At 40.8% G+C, this 6422-nt stretch overlaps 1 protein-coding gene across 2 annotated transcripts in view; it reads left to right on the top strand.

The window, feature by feature from the left end:
- The first annotated feature begins 543 nt into the window (after positions 1-543).
- The window catches only part of LOC106582420 (SH3 domain-binding protein 4), a 104110-nt gene continuing 98231 nt past the window's right edge, over positions 544-6422 (top strand). Inside the window, exon 1 of one of the 2 annotated variants that reach the window (XM_014165522.2) lies at positions 544-683. The gene's annotated coding sequence lies outside the window, so the exon portion shown is untranslated. The remainder of the gene's footprint in view (positions 684-6422) is intronic. The other variant, XM_014165523.2, reaches the window with a different exon arrangement.

Raw genomic sequence — 6422 nt, 5'->3', positions numbered from 1 at the left:
ATGCCTGATCGGTAATCCGGCCATGGGTAGGCTACCCTTCCTTCCTACTATCCTCACTCCCACCTTCCCATAAACCCAGAATAGGCTACTCATGGTTAGCAATAAACAATATCCTAGCCTACACTGCAAACAAATCAAGTCAAACAAATCAAGTATGTTATCTAATGGAATTACTTAAAACTTCCAAGAACCTGTTTCTTCTCCTCTCCTACATGAAATACATGAAGATTGGTTGGATGGTGTGATTCACTGAGAATAAAATGCAACCAGCCATTACCAAGACCAGTCACAGATAGGCTCTAGCTCCTGATAAAGTCCTACTGTACTTCGTACATCTGATTTAGTTTATGAGAACTATATGCCTATTGACCTTACAAATCTCTTACGTGGTATTTTCAAACAGTGAGGTATGATGAGAATGAGAGTAGTAGGCCAGTCTATTAGATGTATTTTATGACATGACAGTAGTACAGTGAAAAGTAATGTGAAATGTCATCAGATCCATATGAAACTCCTCTGATCCATGCCCCTCCCTCGCGGTGACATCAGCAGGGTCCTGCTCTCGCTCTCTCTTCCCATCGCCAAAGACTCACAAAGGACTACAACTGGATAGTCGGAACTCGCAAAACTACGCCCGTTTGATGCTTTTATTCCAAAGGATTTATTTAAGGGACTTTTACTAGGTGAGCTAAGATTTTAAAGTTCTTATTCCCATGTTTCAAATGTTAAACTTATGCTGTCATCCAAACAGAAGTGCTCGCGTCGACAAAACAGTTTACATGATGTAGTTGCGTTCTCATAGTTTAGGAACCTCATTTACGAATAACTTTTTGTTTTTAATTCAGAATGGAGACCGTAGTTGTGATGTTATTTTAATGGAAACTATTGTCATTTTAATGGTTGGATATTTTTACGAGCGGAAGGGGCAGTGCAGCCACTTAGCTGACCAAAGGTGGGTGGGTTTTTCTGTCTTTGCGGTGCTAATTTGTAGCTCTACCTACATTGTTTCTTTTTACCACGTCATGCACCCTATAAATCACTATATCTCTCTGCCTCCACACAAGTTTTGCTGCCGATTATAAAAACAGTTTTGCCTTGAGTAATAGCAGTCATAAATTGTCGAAATTGTCTCCACTCTCCATCACCTATTGAACACAACAATTTAAAATGTTTTAAGAGTGGTGCATTCGCAACATTGATGTAATGCAGTGACAGTCGGTGCAGATCAAGATTAGGGAGGAGGATTTTTTTTAATGATCATGGCCTTATTTCTATCACAATATATTTGATAACTGTCATTCATATTCCATTCACCCAACTCAAGGCAACTCGAATATACCCATCATGAGCATGCTACAACCTAGCCTTCAACTGAAAGTTTATAATTTAGGTGAACAGGTCTAGAGATAAATTGGCGTAATCAAGGTGACACATTCAATAATGCCTTGTATACTCTTGCCTGTATCGAGCTGATCTGGTGTGTAAACATTAGTCTAAACAGTTAAAACGAGAGTTTCTATTGGACAAGTTAATATAGGCCCCTCCCCGTTTCATTCCGTTTACTTCCGTTTAAGAAACATTTTGCAACAGAATCGGCGGGAATGAATACACCCCTGATCACCTGCGTGCGCACACAGTTCTTTCGTAGCAGCTACATTCAGCATCATCACTTTGCTCGACGTAAATTCAGCAAAAAAAGAAACATACTCTCTCTGTCAACTGTGTTTATTTTCAGCAAACGTAACATGTGTAAATATTTGTATGAGCATAACTAGATTCAACAACTGAGACATAAACTGAACAAGTTCCACAGACATGTGACTAACAGAAATAGAATGTGTCCCTGAACAAAGGGTGGGGATCAAAATCAAAAGTAACAGTCAGTATCTGGTGTGGCCACCAGCTGCATTAAGTACTGCAGTGCATCTCCTCCTCATGGACTGCACCAGATTTGCCAGTTCTTACTGTGAGATGTTACCCCACTCTTCCACCAACGCACCTGCAAGTTCCCAGACATTTCTGGGGGGAATGACCCTAGCCCTCACCCTTCGATCCAACAGGTCCCAGACGTGCTCAATGGGATTGAGATCCGGGCTCTTCGCTGGCCATGGCAGAACACTGACATTCCTGTCTTGCAGGAAACCATGCACAGAACGAGCAGTATGGCTGGAGGCATTGTCATGCTGGAGGGTCATGTCAGGATGAGCCTGCAGGAAGGGTACCAGATGAGGGAGGAGGATGTCTTCCCTGTAACGTACAGCATTGAGATTGCCTGCAATGACAACAAGCTCAGTCCGATGATGCTGTGACACACCGCCCCAGACCATGATGAACGCTCCACCTCCAAATCGATCCCACTCCAGAGTACAGACCTCGGTGTAACGCTCATTTCTTCGGCGATAAACGCAAATCCGACCATCACCCCTGGTGATACAAAACCGCGACTTGTCAGTGAAGCGCACTTTTTGCCTGTCCTGTCTGGTCCAGCGACGGTGGGTTTGTGCCCATAGGCGACGTTGTTGCCGGTGACGTCTAGTGAGGATCTGCCTTACAACAGGCCTACAAGCCCTCAGTCCAGCCTCTCTCAGCCTATTGCAGACAGTCTGAGCACTGATGGAGGGTTTGTGCATTCCTGTTGTAACTCGGGCAGGTGTTGTTGCCATCCTGTACCTGTCCCGCAGGTGTGATGTTCGGATGTACTGATCCTGTGCAGATGTTGTTACATGTGGTCTGCCACTGCGAGGATGATCAGCTGTCCGTCCTGTCTCCCTGTAGCGCTGTCTTAGGCGTCTCACAGTAAGGACATTGCAATTTATTGCCCTGGCCACATCTGCAGTCCTCATGCCTCCTTGCAGCATGCCTAAGGCACATTCACGCAGATGAGCAGGGACCCTGGTCATCTTTCTTTTGGTGTTTTTCAGAGTCAGTAGAAAGGCCTCTTTAGTGACCTAAGTTTACATAACTGTGACCTTAAATGCCTACCCTCTAAAAGCTGTTAGTGTCTTAAAGACTGTTCCACAGGTGCATGTTCATTAATTGTTTATGGTTCATTGAACAAGCATGGGAAACAGTGTTTAAACCCTTTACAATGAAGATCTGTGAAGTTATTTGGATTTTTACGAATAATCTTTTGAAGGACAGGGTCCTGAAAAAAAGGATGTTTCTTTTTCTGTTGATTTTATAGTTAAGCAATATGGCCTGAGGTGTAGTATCTGGCCACTATATCACAGCTTAGGGCTGTTCTTAGGCACGCCCTTAGCTGTGGTATATTGGCCATGTATCACAAACTTTGAGGTGCCTTATTTCTATTATAAACTGGTTACCAAGGTAATTAGAGTAGTAAAAAGAAATGTTTTGTCATAATCGTGGTATACAGTTTGATATACCACGGCTGTCATCCAATTACCATTCAGGGCTCGAACCAACCAGTTTATAATTCCTTCTTGCATCTACTCTCCTCCTCTCACATTTTCCTTTCGCTTGTGGACTTCAGTGCACAAAACAACAGCTGTCTTTGACCAGGTGCAAAAACCTCTTCAAGCCAAGCCTTCATACCTTAATCGCTAACCACTACACAGCCTACATCACTGTCACTAGGTCCTGGACCATACTTGTACCATGATACTTCTTTGTATCGTGGCAAGGAAACAAAATACAAAGCGGATTTAACTTTTTTATGACAACAGCCCTAATGAGAAAAAAAGAAACAACAAACATAATTGTTGTCATCCAGAGTTACATTTATTTTCCAAGCTATAGAACACAGTACTTTACATACAGCAGGTTTTTTTATGGACCATAGTTTGATCTGCTTCATGTTTTCCATTTTGCCATGGAACAAATATTGCAATACTGGTATCTTTTTGGCTCAAGTTGTAACCTTATTAACGTTATAGTCAACAAACTAGAACTAATGAGTTAGTAAACCCACGATCCAATAGCATTCCTCTATGTTTGAGTCGGGTTGTTGAGTAGGCTAAAGTAGCTGCATTACCTACAGTGAGGGAAAAAAGTATTTGATCCCCTGCTGATTTTGTACGTTTGCCCACTTAAAAAAGAAATGAACCTGGTGGCCACTACAAGAAACGTCTGACCTCTGTGATTGCCAACAAGGGTTTTGCCACCAAGTACTAAGTTATGTTTTGCAGAGGGGTCAAATACTTATTTCCCTCATTAAAATGCAAATCAATTAATAACATTTTTGACATGCGTTTTTCTAGATATTTTTGTTGTTATTCTGTCTCTCACTGTTCAAATAAACCTACCATTAAAATTATAGACTGATCCTTTCTTTGTCAGTGGGCAAACGTACAGAATCAGCAGGAGATCAAATACTTTTTTCCCCCACTGTAAGTAAGAGAAGGTAAACTAAGAAGAATTAAAAAATACCACAAAATATAGTTTGCTCTCTCTGCTGCTTCTCATTAATTTAAGAAATTAATTTGTTCAAATCTGTTCAACTATTGTCTTTCTCTCTGAGTCAACTACTCATCACACTTTATGCACTGCAGTGCTAGCTTGCTGTAGTTTATTTTTTTCAGTTCTAGGTTCCTTCTCTGGTCTATTAATTGGATGGAAAACATGTCAGTTCATACTGCAAGAGCTCTGATAGGTTGGAAGATGTCCCCCGGAAGTTGTCATAAAAAACCTATGACGCGGTGAGAACTATGAGCCTCCTAGGTTTTTTATTGAAGTCAATTTACCAAGTGGATGGAAAATAGCTGTCCTCCGGCTACATCATGGTGCTACCCTAGAGGGTGCTGTTGAGGCTACTGTAGAACTTCATTGCAAGAAAGTATTTTTATCAGTTATTTGGTGAATATTTTTTTGTATAGTTTTATCCAGAAAGGATTACTTTTTTAAATGTTTCACAATTTTTATTTTCATAAAATTCACTGAGGAGGATGGTCCTTCCTTTTCCTCCTCTGAGGAGCCTCCACTGACGCAATCAAGTCTCCCCCGCCATTGAAAAGCTGGTCAAACGGCACTGGCTCGCATGCATGACATTCGTTGCCATGGTATCAATCAATCCAACTCACACAACATGTAAATTAGGAGTTTGAATAGGAGTGAAATTGTGTCATGTGGATATGGTGCACTTTCTCCTGTTAATTTTAAGTTTTCCCCGAACCTCATTCAATATTTCCTTGCGGGTCTCTGCGTTCTATTTTGAAGTCTTGCTAGCTTCATTGGTCAGAATGTTAATTTATTCATTTAGCGCAGAGTGAAATCTCACAAGCCTTGTAATATCTTTACTCATCACTCTCCTCATTGACCAAGGCCTTGAGGAAGGGTTCAGTCAATGTGCTTCAAAAATCTAATCACATTGAAACATGCTTTATAAATAACAGGTTTAGACTAAACAATGAAATGCTTACAGGTCCAGTTCCAATTTGTATTTGTAGTCCTTTTCTGTGATCGGGATTTTTTTTCTTCAGGTGTCAGGACACATCTCTAAACTACTCAGCTGCCAGAATGAAATTCGAAACAACTCAGTTGGCTAGTTCAGCTGTATGGCAAGTAGTGATGCTGTATGTCAAGTAGTGATGCACCAATATGACATTTTTGGCCGATTCCGATATTTTCCTTGCCCCAAAAAACAATACAGATAACTACAGTTTTAGCGGCCTTTTTAAGCATTCTAGTACAGTTGAATAGGCAACACAAGGACGTAGCGGTCTAAGGCACTGCATCTCAGTCCCTGGTTTGAATCCAGGCTGTATCACATCTGGCCGTGATTGGGAGTCCCATTTGGCGGCGCACAATTGGCCCAGCGTTGTCCGGGCCGTCATTGCAGATATGAATTTGTTCTTAACTGACTTGCCTAGTTAAATAAAGGTTACACACACACCACACTGACTAAAAAAGTTATTTTGTTGGCATTTACGTATGTCCCCATTACCAGTTAAACATAATCAAAATCTATTTCTTTCACGTACTTGCTGTGCTGTTTTGTTGTTCAGTCGTTTCATTCTCAACCAGGATTTCTATGGAATGCCGTTTGGGTCTTTGCGTGTCAAAATAACGCAATTTGACGTGTCAATTAATGCTATTTGACCAATCAGGACCTGAATATGACTGCACGTCACATAATAATTTCACGCTTTCATACATTTTTTATGTAGTTATTACACATTGATTACACTATCACTCATATTTCGTATGTCACAACGATTCATCGATACGCTTGTTATGATGCTGGTAAAGTTGTCAATCGTATATTCAACCGTTTGTGAATCTTCTTGTAGCCATTACCAGATTTATGAAGGTTGTACGACCATCTGTCATTAAAACATTAATAAAGGACAGAATTTCTCACATGTTGCTATTTTAAGTTTCTCTATAATTTATATTGTTAATATTTTTTAAGTATTGTTTATGCATTGCCAGTCAGGGGTTCCAGTAAATTTGGAGCCCACTGT

Source organism: Salmo salar, chromosome ssa21 (assembly GCF_905237065.1).
Source record: "Salmo salar chromosome ssa21, Ssal_v3.1, whole genome shotgun sequence".
NCBI lineage: Eukaryota > Metazoa > Chordata > Actinopteri > Salmoniformes > Salmonidae > Salmo > Salmo salar.
Note: the sequence above shows the minus strand (reverse complement) of the source record. Positions and strands in the feature narration are given on the sequence as shown.